Raw genomic sequence first — 11,027 nt, 5'->3', positions numbered from 1 at the left:
TCTTTTGTAGCAACCTATGCAACGGTTCGGCTATTGATGCCTTGTGCGGAACGAATGTGTGGTAGAAATTTATGAGTCCCAAAAAGGATTGCAGTTCATCCTTATTTCTCTGTGTCGGAGCCTCGGCAATAGCCTTGATCTTAGACTCCATGGGGTGGGTGCCTGCAGCATCAATTCTGTACCCTAAAAAGTCCACAGCAGCCACCCCAAAACTACATTTCTCCTTTTTTAGTTGAAGACCGACATCCCTGAATTTGCACAGAACTTCCCGGATGCGTCCCAGTAGTTCTTGGGAGTCCTTTCCCGCTATCAGCACATCATCAAAATAAGGCAGCACCCCCGGCAGACCCCTCAGCAAGCGCTCCATTAGGCCCTGAAATATGCCAGGTGCCACGCAAACACCAAACTGTAGTCTATTCACCTTGAAGGCGCCCTTGTGCGTTACAATTATTTGAATTTCTGCGGATGCTGGGGTCACTGGCAGCTGCTGATATGCCTGTGCCAAATCAATCTTTGCAAATATCTTTCCTCCAGCCAGCTTTGCCAAGAGTTGGGACACTACCGGAATAGGATATGAGTTTCCCCTGATGGCCTTATTTATTGTACATTTGTAATCCGCACAAATTCGGATCTCCCCATTAGCCTTCAGTGGCGTGACCATGGGGGTTTCCCATCTGGCCGAATCCACTGGTGAGAGTACTCCTTGCTGTACTAATTTATCTAGTTTGGTCTCTATTTTTGATTGCAGTGCAAATGGCACCCGCCTGGGTTTGAGCCGGATTGGCGCAACCCCCGGATCCAGTTCTAGGTCAATTGGGGCCCCTTTATAGCACCCCAACTACCCATTGAACAGTGCTCCAAATTCCTTGTACAGGGTGCCAAATGTCTCTGGAGCTACCTGGACTGTGTGGAGCCCTGAGATTCCCAGACCCAAAGCTGGGAACCAGTCCGTGCCCAGCAGGCTAGTGCGCTTCCCTTTTGCAATCACTAGCTTCAATGCTGCTTCCCTATCATGGAACTGTACATTGACAGTGCACATTCCCAGGATGTGTATGCGGCCGGCAGAATAAGATTGTAGCGTAGCTGGGAATGGCTCTAACAGGGGGAACTTACCCCTCGTGAATAGCGTTCTAGCAGTGTCGTCTGAAACTATGGAGAACGCAAATCCAGAATCCACCTCCATGTTACACTGCCTCCCGTTGATCCAGACCCGCACTGACGGCTTCCCTTGGGCTGGAAATTGAACAGTTTTGCCCTCGATTTGCGTGAGGTAATTGCAGTCATCGAGTAGGTAAGTTGCTGTGGATGTCCTCCGACCATAGCTGCCAAGTTTTCCCTTTTCTCATGAGGAAGCCTATTCAGCATAAGGGAATTTCCCTTAAAAAAAGGGATAACTTGGCAGCTATGCCTCCGACCCCCTGATTTTGATGGTCCAGACGAGCTGGTGGCACCCGACCTGCAGACCCTCACTATGTGTCCCGTTTTTCCACACGTATGGCATGCAGCCTCACGGAATCAACAATTCTTCCTTTCGTGCGCTCCGCCACAGCCAGGGCATGCCGCTCGACGGTCTTTGTGTGCCGTTCCCTCCTGTCGCACCATCTCTATTCTGCGCTTTGGTTGGGGCTGGCTTCCTGGTCGTCCACCGTGTGAGCAGCCTCCCCTGCCACTTTTGTAGCTCTCTGGCCCGGGTTTTGTTCTTCCTTCTCCGCATTTTCTGTCGCGATAGCCTCTTGGAGTGCTGTTGCCAAATCCATTTCCTGTTTTGCAGCGATCCGCCTGCGGGCCTTACTGCTGCGAAGGCCACACACGAACCGGTCAAGCAGTGCTTCTTCCAAGTTGGCAAACTTGCTGTGTCTTGCCAATTTCCGTAACTCAGTAAGGAATACTGACACGGTCTCACTAGCTTCTTGTTGTCTTTTGTGGAATTCTATGTGCCAGGTCATTTTAGACGCTGTAGGGTTGAGGGGCCTCGAGAGATGGTCTGTAATATTCTGCAGCGTTGCCTCCCGCAGTGTTGTGGGGGCCAGTAGTGCACGGGCCAACTCAAAAGTCTCTGCTCCGCAGCAACTCAGGAGCAGCGCCTTCTTTTTGTCCTCATCAGTGACCCCCTTTGCAGCCAGGCTGAATTTGAACCGCTCCAGGTATGCATCCCACGCCTCAGACGCTCCAGGATGGAACGGTTCCATGAACCGTGACGCCGCCATTCCGCCAGTACTGAAATGTCCGTCAGTTGCTGGGAGTCCTGTTTGCTGAGATCAGGATGCTGAGGTCAGGAATCTGATATTCCGCTCCTCAGACAGCCTGCCATCCCACCTTCGTCGCCAGTATGTTGTGTCGTGGCTTAAGAAGTCCAGATACACATCTTCAATAGAACAGTTCTTTATTCAGGGCAAAACAGGACTGACTCCGAGGGCAGGAAGGCTACATTTATAGGGACAGGGAACTAGCTAGAAAGGGATACATTTTGGAGGGAACAATATCAGGCAATCACTGTGCTGCCTTTTGGAGGGAACCAATAAGACAGAGGATCCAAATACAGCAGCTTAAATGAACCAATAGTAGCTGTACCTTCTGGAACCAAAAGGCAGTTACTTTGCCCTAAAGCAGGGGTTCCCAACAAAATTTTCTCGAGGACCCCTCATCGGGCCGCTATTGTGACAAGCACCCCCATTAATTCCTAATCCTAAAATTAAAAAGACAGGGTGTAAATGAAGCCGACGCGCGCAAAGCATCTTGGGGAGGTGAGCGTTAGTAGAATGCGCGCGCTGCCTCTTTGCAAAACAGTAGTGTTTGTAAAGCGCCACCTAACGGCATACAGCAGAACTACTGCCCCTATCTAATTCTAGTTTTGCGCTAGACTCTGCTCATGCAGGAAGCGGCCAAAACAAAAAATCTGTTATCATACGAAATATATTTAATATATTTTTTATTCTAATAGCATCTTGCGGACAGGGCCGGTGCTAGGGTTTTTTGCGCCCTAGGCGAGATCACCTTCTGCCCCCCCCCCAATTTCCCAGAGTTGTTGACCTTTTTTAGAAAAAATAAAAGTGGAATAAAATAAAAATATAAATAAATAAATAAATAAATAAATAAATAAAATATGGGTCCTTACAAAGGATCCTTTGCCATGGAAATACCCTGTTCATAAGGCTTTGAGCCTAAAGGCTTTTAAGGCCTAAAGAGCATCATTCCCGTTCCCAGTCATTTCGGGGAAAGGGGAGGAACAGAAGCAGGTTGGAACGCTGCAAGCATTTCAGCACACCTAGCCAAAATTCAAAGGGATTCTGAATTCAAAACCATGAAACACTTGTTGAGGGTGGTTCTTTTCATCAACCCAACTCTGAAGCTTGCCAACATCACTGGTCAGAGGTCACCAATGGTTGGATATTAGCATGCTTTATTTAGTTATTTTGTTAGATGTCTGTCCTATCCAGGGATGCTGAGAATGGGGGAGAGATTTAAAACACACACACACACACACACAGAGAGAGAGAGAGAGAGAGAGAGAGAGAGAGAGAGAGAAAAGAAACCAATACTTTGTTCTCTTGTGCACAGTTTTTTCAGACCTGCTGTAAAATGTAACTAGCAGGACTCCTAAGGACCTAAAATGCCATATTAATGAAAGGCAAATTCACTGTAAATTTGTGCAATTTTTTTTTGTTTAGAAATTGCTAACAGGGTTCTAGTGGCTATAGAAGGGGGGGAAATTAACTAAAGATAGATAGATATGAATGGGAGACCACCAGGAGTCCCACTTAAAAGTGGAGTCTAGATAAATATCTTTAAAAAATCAGTTTAAGTGTTGAAGAGAAATGTAAGCATTTGAGGAAATGTTAACATTTCATTTTCAGCCGCTGGCCTGTAGAAAACAGTATGCTGGGCTAAATGAGCCTTTGATCTGACCTTGGGGAAGGGTGATAATCAGCTCAGTCACTCAGGGTTTGCTGTTTTGTCCAGGCGCGGTGGCGGCCACGGAGCTCTGCAGGGACGCGGGTGGGAGACGGGGCTCCCCGAGGGGTTTGCGGTCAGTCAGTGCGGAGGCCGCGGCTCCCAGCGCCGCCCCACACACGAAGCCGCCGAAGAAGCAGCTCCGAGCGAGGCGGGCGCCCAGCGACCCAGCCATGACAGCAGATTTTTGCCCTGCTTTAGGGCGGCAGCGCCCGTTGGCGAGCTTGGCTTTCGCGCGCTTTTTCGCCCCTCACGAAGCGGAGCAAAGAGAAGCTGAATGAGGCGGAAAGGAGGGAAGAGCCTTTCTGCCTCCGCCTCATTCAGCTTCTCTTTGCTCCGCCTCGTGAGGGGAGGAAAAAGCGTGCGAAAGCCAAGCTTGCCAACGGGCGCAGCCACCCTGAAGCAGGGCAAAAACCTGCTATCCTCACTTGTACAAAGCCACGGGGAGCACTGGGCGGCGGGTGGCGGGCAGGCTGGCCAGCGCCCCTCCATTCTGGCTCCGCCAAGTTGCGGACCCCTCTGGCATAGCTCGCGGACCCCTGGGGGTCCGTGGACCACCTGTTGGGAAACACTGCCCTAAAGCAAATACAGACAATAGTAATGCAGATATAAAATCCTTTGACTCAATACACAACACCTGCAAAAAAATCTTCTGTTTAAAGTTGAATCAAATGCACTAAGCTTTAAAGAGTGAACTTTGTGGGGAAAGCTCTGTGGGGACAAGAGAAGAGCACTTGGGCACAGCCTGGACAAAGAGGCAAACGGTAACTGTGGTTAAACCCTGAGAGAAAATTTGTGCTGTTCCTGCCACTGTCTTACCTGCAGGAGTTCACTCACTGGCTGCTGACTCTTCTCCTCCATCTCCTGGATGCTCCTTTCAAGAGAGGACAGTTCCTTGGAGAGTCTATCCAGGTGCTCATCCCTTCTCCTTGTGATCTCCTTCTCCATCTCTTCTATCTCATTCAGCAGACACTTTTCTTGTTCTTCCAGAAATTGGTGCAGTTGACTGAACTTCTCCACCATCTTCTGCTTCTCAGTTTCTGTTAATTTCTGCATGAACCAGGAAGAAAGAGGAAAAGAGGAGGCCAGTGTGTTTTGAAAGACCTTCAATTTTATGGTAAATTACTCAGCAATGAGGCAACACGATGACTTGGTCCTTCCAGCACTTGTCCCCTCTGTAGTAATGGTGACACTTAAAGGTAAAGGTAAAGGTAAAGGGGCCCCTGACCATCAGGTCCAGTCGTGTCCGACTCTGGGGTTGCAGCGCTCATCTCGCTCTATAGGCCGAGGGAGCCGGCGTTTGTCCGCAGGCAGCTTCCAGGTCATGTGGCCAGCATGACAAAGCTGCTTCTGGCGAACCAGAGCAGCGCACGGAAACGCCGTTTACCTTACCGCCAGAGCGGTCCCTATTTATCTACACACATAACTCCTGGCAAGGGCCTTCATCCTCACTACCCCTGGGTGTGTCTCGTGTAGGGCTGTGAGGACCCTTTTGCGGAGGGGCTGGGGAACAACGACCCTGCTTCCCCATAACAGGCACCCCTTGTGGGCCGACAGTTCATGTTTGTGGGTTGTGTAGCCAGCGAAAACTGGCCCGGGGCTGCTGCTGGGCCATCCTCGCCACACCCAGTCCAGGACCCGGGAGATGACCCTATCTTTTTTGGAATGGTGCGCAACTTCTTGTGCCTGAATGGGTCGGTCGGGAAACAGCTCCAGGGTCATAACCTCTTGCGCAGGCGCTGGGTCGGGGCCTGTTTCTGGTAGTGGTAGCCTGCTGAGGGCGTCTGCGTGGCCCATCGCCTTCCCAGGGCGGTGGATTAGTGCATACTGGTAGCCGGCAAGGAAAATTGACCACCTGAGGACGCGGGGAGACAACACTTGGGGGGTCTGCTTCTCGGGGGCAAACAGGCCAAGCAACGGCTTGTGGTCAGTCACTATGGTAAAGGGCCGCCCATACAAGAAATCATGGAATTTTTTTTACGCCCTTCACAATTGCCAGACCCTCCTTGTCTATCTGTGAGTAGTTTCGTTCGGCTGCAGCAAGCGTCTGGGAGAAGTTGGTGTCCCAGGACAGCGCCGATGCCATAGGGAGAGGCGTCGCATGCCAGCACCACTGGCAGCCTCTCGTCGAAGTGTGCCAAGACCGAGTTCGAGACTGGAATGCGGCCCTTTGTCGCTGGCCCCACACCCAAGGGGCCCTTTTATCTAGGAGTCTGTGTAGGGGCTCCGCTACCGCTGCCTTATGGGGAAGGAAGGCATGGTAAAAGTTCAATAGTCCCAAGAATGACTGAAGTTCGGGCTTGCTCTTGGGCGCTGGGGCCTCACAAATGGCCCGTACCTTGTCACCGGTTGGATGGACCCCTTCTGCGTCCACCTTAAATCCCAGAAAGTCCACCTGTGGCACTCCTAGTAAACACTTTTCCCGCTTCACCTTGAGGCCCGCCGTCTGGAAACGGTGCAGGACGGTGCGGAGGCGGTCCTCAAATTCCTCTGGTGTGGGCCTGGCGATCAACACATCATCGAAGAAGGGGGTGACGCCAGGAATCCCTTTAAGGAGGGAGTCCATTAGATTCTGGAATATGCCTGGTGCCACGCTAACGCCAAATTGCAGCCGCTTTACTCTGAATGCCCCTCTGTGTGTCACAATCATCTGAGCCTCTGCTGTGGCTTCGTCCACAGGTAACTGTTGATAGGCTTGGGCCAAGTCCAGTTTGCCAAAAAAAATTGACCCAGCCAGGGTGGCGAGGACATGGCTGACCACTGGCACTGGGTATGCATGGGCCGTGAGAGCCTTGTTTATGGTGCATTTGTAGTCTGCACAGATGCGGACCGAACCGTTGGGCTTGACGGATGTGATGATCAGGGTTTCCCAGGGTGCATTAGGCACTGGCTCCAGCACTCCTTGCTCCACGAGCCGGTCCAATTCCTCGTATATGCGGGGTTTCAGGGCGAACGGGACCCGACGGGCCTTGTGCCTGATGGGTCGTACCACGGGGTCTAGCTGTAGGGCAATGGGGGGCCTGTATATCGTCCCAATGCCCCGTCGAAACCCCCCGGAAACTCTTTGCATATGGCGTCCACGTCTACTTGTAAGCTAGTGCGGTTCACCCCAGTAACGGCTAGCCCCAGTGGTCCAAACCATGCCAGTCCCAGTAAGCTAACGTAGGGGCCCTTAACTACCAGCAAGTCCAGTTGTTGCTTTCGCCCTTGATATTGCACCTTGAAGGTCCCCACCCCCATTGTGGGGACCTTACATTTCTGGAAGTCCCGGAGGGTGAATGGGGCCGGCCTTAGTTTGGGACCCCCATTAGGGCACAGTTCCCTTAATGTTCGGGCCGAGATTATGGATAGAGTTGAACCCGTGTCCAGCTCCATGCGGCATGGGGCTCCCTCTATCTGTACCTCTACATAAATTTTCTCTGTGTTGGGATGGGGCAATTGGAATACCTGGTAGTCCGTGATCTCCGTTGAGTTGCCTTGGTGCATGGTGCCGTGTGACCTGGGGCTCCTGGGTTGGTCATCTGATACTTGTCGACGGGTGAGCCAAGCCCGACACACCCGGGCTATGTGTCCCAATTTTCTGCACTGCCTGCACTCTGCGTTGCGGAAACGGCAGGTCCTCCTCTCGTGGTTCTCCCCACAGCTTGCACAGTTCCCTCCTTCTCGTCGAGGCCGCTGTGGTGTGTGTGCTGCTTGAGTGCGCCGCTGTTACTCGGTGTACTTCCTCCCTGTCAGATTTTGGGTCGTCGGTGAGGTCTTCGTGGTGGACCCTCAGTTGGGATGGTGGGGCCGGTCGTGCCTCTTGCGTTGACCTCTCGGCGGCTTCAGTTGCCAGGGCTTCCTCCAGAGCATGGGTGTCAAACACAAGGCCCGGGGGCCTAATCCGGCCCGCCAGACCTCGTCATGTGGCCCACGTAGCCGCCGCCGACAGTAGCCGCTGACAGTAGTTCTGGAGCCTGTGATTGGCCGAGGGTCAAAACCGGGGGCGGGGCTTCAGGCAGAGGCCGGGGCGCTGGAGCCGCGCTGACGGCCTTGGCCAGGGAATTTCAATTTCGAATGAGGCTGAGGTGGCCAGACGGGGAAGTGAGATGCAGGAGGAGGAGGAGGAAGCCCGCCGAGGAGGTAGGAAAGCCCTACAGGCGCCGCCGGCAAAGTTGGTGCCGGGACGGAGCAGCGCTGGAATTTTTTTTTTAGCGGGCTTTGCTGTTGTCTCCGAGAGCGAGTGAGGCGGCACTGGGGAGCCACCGCCCGCCGCTTCCCTTCCTCTCCTCGGCTGCATCCGGGAGGTGGGCGAGCGAGCGGGTGGAAGGGACGCGGAGTGAGCCTGAGGGGGAAGTAGGCGAAGCGCAACAGTCGCTCTCTTGATGGAGCCGGGTTTCTCTTCCCTCTTCCCCCGTTTTCTCCTCATAGGCACTCGGGAGGGTGCCTGGCTTTTGCTCTGCCCCCCACCCCCGAGCCGCCCTTTGGCTTCTCAGTTCCGGCGGAGCTGCTCCCCGGGGGGCGGCCGGGAGGGAGGCGGCGGCGGCGGCACGGGTTCCTGCTCTTCCCGCTCTGCCGCCGCCTCCTTTCAGCCCCTCGTGATGTAGGGCTCCAGATGGAGTCGCCTCACGGTTTGAGTAGGTGGGAGGGGAATTTTTTTGGGGGGGGGGGTTTCAAGCCTCCTCTGCCTGCAGTCCCGGTAGGGAGAGGCGGCGGCGAAGACGACAACAACGCGGGTGGGGGGAAGAGCAGTTCTGAGGCGAAGATGCACGTCCGCTGGGGCTGCCACCGCCTTCCTCCTCGGGAAATCCGCTGCCCTCCCTCAGCTCGAGGGGAAGGGACTCTGGCGCTGAGGAGGGAGGATGCAAAAGCAAAGCAGGGAGTTGGCGCTGCACCGCATGTTCCTGCCCCTCTCCAAAGCATGGGGTGGGTTGCAGCGTGTGGCATCCTGCCTAGCGGGGTTTGGGTGTGCGCAGGGCAGGAGAGGGAAGCCCTCTTTCCATCTGCAGGTTTTTAATCCCAGCAGTGGCTTTCTCCTTCCTGCCGAAGGTTTAGTTGAGCCCCCCCCAAGCCGTCGACCCCCACCTTTTGTTCAAATTTCCCTAGTTTACATCCCCTCCCACACACGCGCCACGACGCAGGAATGTGATCTGCGTGGGGGCGGGAATGAGCTTACCTTATTACAAAAAACAGTAATAATTGAATGCAGTGACAATAATTTATGATAATAAAGAGTGGACACATAGTCCTACAGACACAACCGGCCCTTTGAGGGTGACCAAACTGCTGATGCGGCCCCAGATGAATTTGAGTTTGACACCCCTGCTCCAGAGCAACCTGGAACGTGAGGTCCTTTTTGGCGTAGAGGCGTCGTTGCAACAGCTCGTCCCTCAGGCCACCAACGAGGCGGTCACGAAGCATGTTTTCCAACTCTGAGAAGTTGCATAACCGGGCGACTTGGCGGAGGGAGGTCACAAACCCAGTTATGGTTTCCCCCGGGGCTTGCTGCTTTGCATAGAAGGCATTTCGGCAAGCTACCACTGAGGGCTGTGGCGAGAAGTGCTCCTTCAGCCGATCCATTATTGTTTTGTAGGAGATGGTAGCGACATCTCTAGGTGCAAGGAGAGCCCGGGCGATTTCAAACGTCTCCTCTCCACAGACGCTGAAGAATGTCACCCTCTTCATGGCACCATTGGTGACTTCTTTCGCTTGCAGGAGGAAGTTGAAACGGGCGGCGTACCCTTCCCAGTCTCCTGATGCTGGGTTGAATGGCGAGAAGCTGCTGTTGGTTGCCATTCTGGGTTCCTTGGGTCCTGGAGCTGAAGCCTAGATGCACGGTGCGATGCAGCGGTGCGGCAGGTGGCGGTGCTGCGGTGCAGTGTGTGGTGGCAGTCAGCTCAGCAGGATCCCATCCTCGTCGCCAGTGAAATATACTCGGAGTCGAGAGTGAATTTCATGCTCTTTATTCAGCTCATAGTCATCAAGGAGAAGAAGAGAAGACTGGCTCTTTTCCCAAAACCATCTGCTTATATACATTATTTACACAATGGGCCTTGCGTGATTGGCTACTTCAGGGCTACACCTGTGGGCCAATCAGGTTGTGGATTGACTTCTGCCTGCAGCCTGATTGGCTGCTCCTACAGGCCAATCAGGTTGCAGATTCACTTCTGCCAGCCGCCTGATTGGCTGCTCCTGCAGGCCAATCAGGTTGCGGATTCACTTCCACCTACAGTTGGATTGAGTAGCTCCTGCGGACCAATCAGACTGCTGATTCTGAATCCTATTGTTCTAGGATTCAGCTCAGTACATAACAGATTCCATGCAAGGGGTTGGACTAGATGACACAAAACATGTCTTTCCTGTATTGGTCTCTACAGCCACAGCAGGCTCACTCCTCCATTGTCTTCCTTCACACCCACCTAGATAGATGGGTGCCAGCTTTGAATATATTAAAATACTGGGTAGATTGGGTTTTTCTTTTTCTTTTTCTTTACTGTGATCCTCAGCAATCATCCAACTCCAACACAAAATGCAAACACTCCCAGGATTTATATATATTCCTTTTTGTGTGTGTGTAATTGTGATGATATCACATATTTACTCAGTCTTCTAAGAACTTCTGATCCCGCCGGTTCTGAATTCTTCCTGTCATCTTATCCAATTCTGCATAGTCCATTAATTTTGTTTGCCATTCCTCTTTCTTCAGTAATTCTTCTTGCTACCATTTCTGTGCCAATAATATTCTAGCTGCCGTTGTCACATACTGTTTAAAAACAATTTCTTATCTTGTCTATTAATATCCTCACCAACAATACCAAGTAAAAATGTTTCTGGTTTTTTTTTTATTAATGTATATTTCAACATCTTTTTCAACTCATTATATATCATATATATCATACTTTGGCTACCTCATGAGAAGAGAAGAATCCTTGGAAAAGACCCTGATGTTGGGAAAGATTGAGGGCACTAGGAGAAGGGGACGACAGAGGATGAGATGGTTGGAACAACAACAACAACAACATATATCATTTCTCAGAAGCTTTTTACTTTTTTACATTCCCACCACATATGATAAAAAGTTCCTTCTTTTTCCTTAC

The sequence above is a fragment of the Zootoca vivipara genome, chromosome 2, assembly GCF_963506605.1.
Source record: "Zootoca vivipara chromosome 2, rZooViv1.1, whole genome shotgun sequence".
NCBI classification, from domain to species: domain Eukaryota; kingdom Metazoa; phylum Chordata; class Lepidosauria; order Squamata; family Lacertidae; genus Zootoca; species Zootoca vivipara.
The sequence above is the reverse complement of the archived record's forward strand: the minus strand, read 5'-3'. Positions refer to the sequence as shown.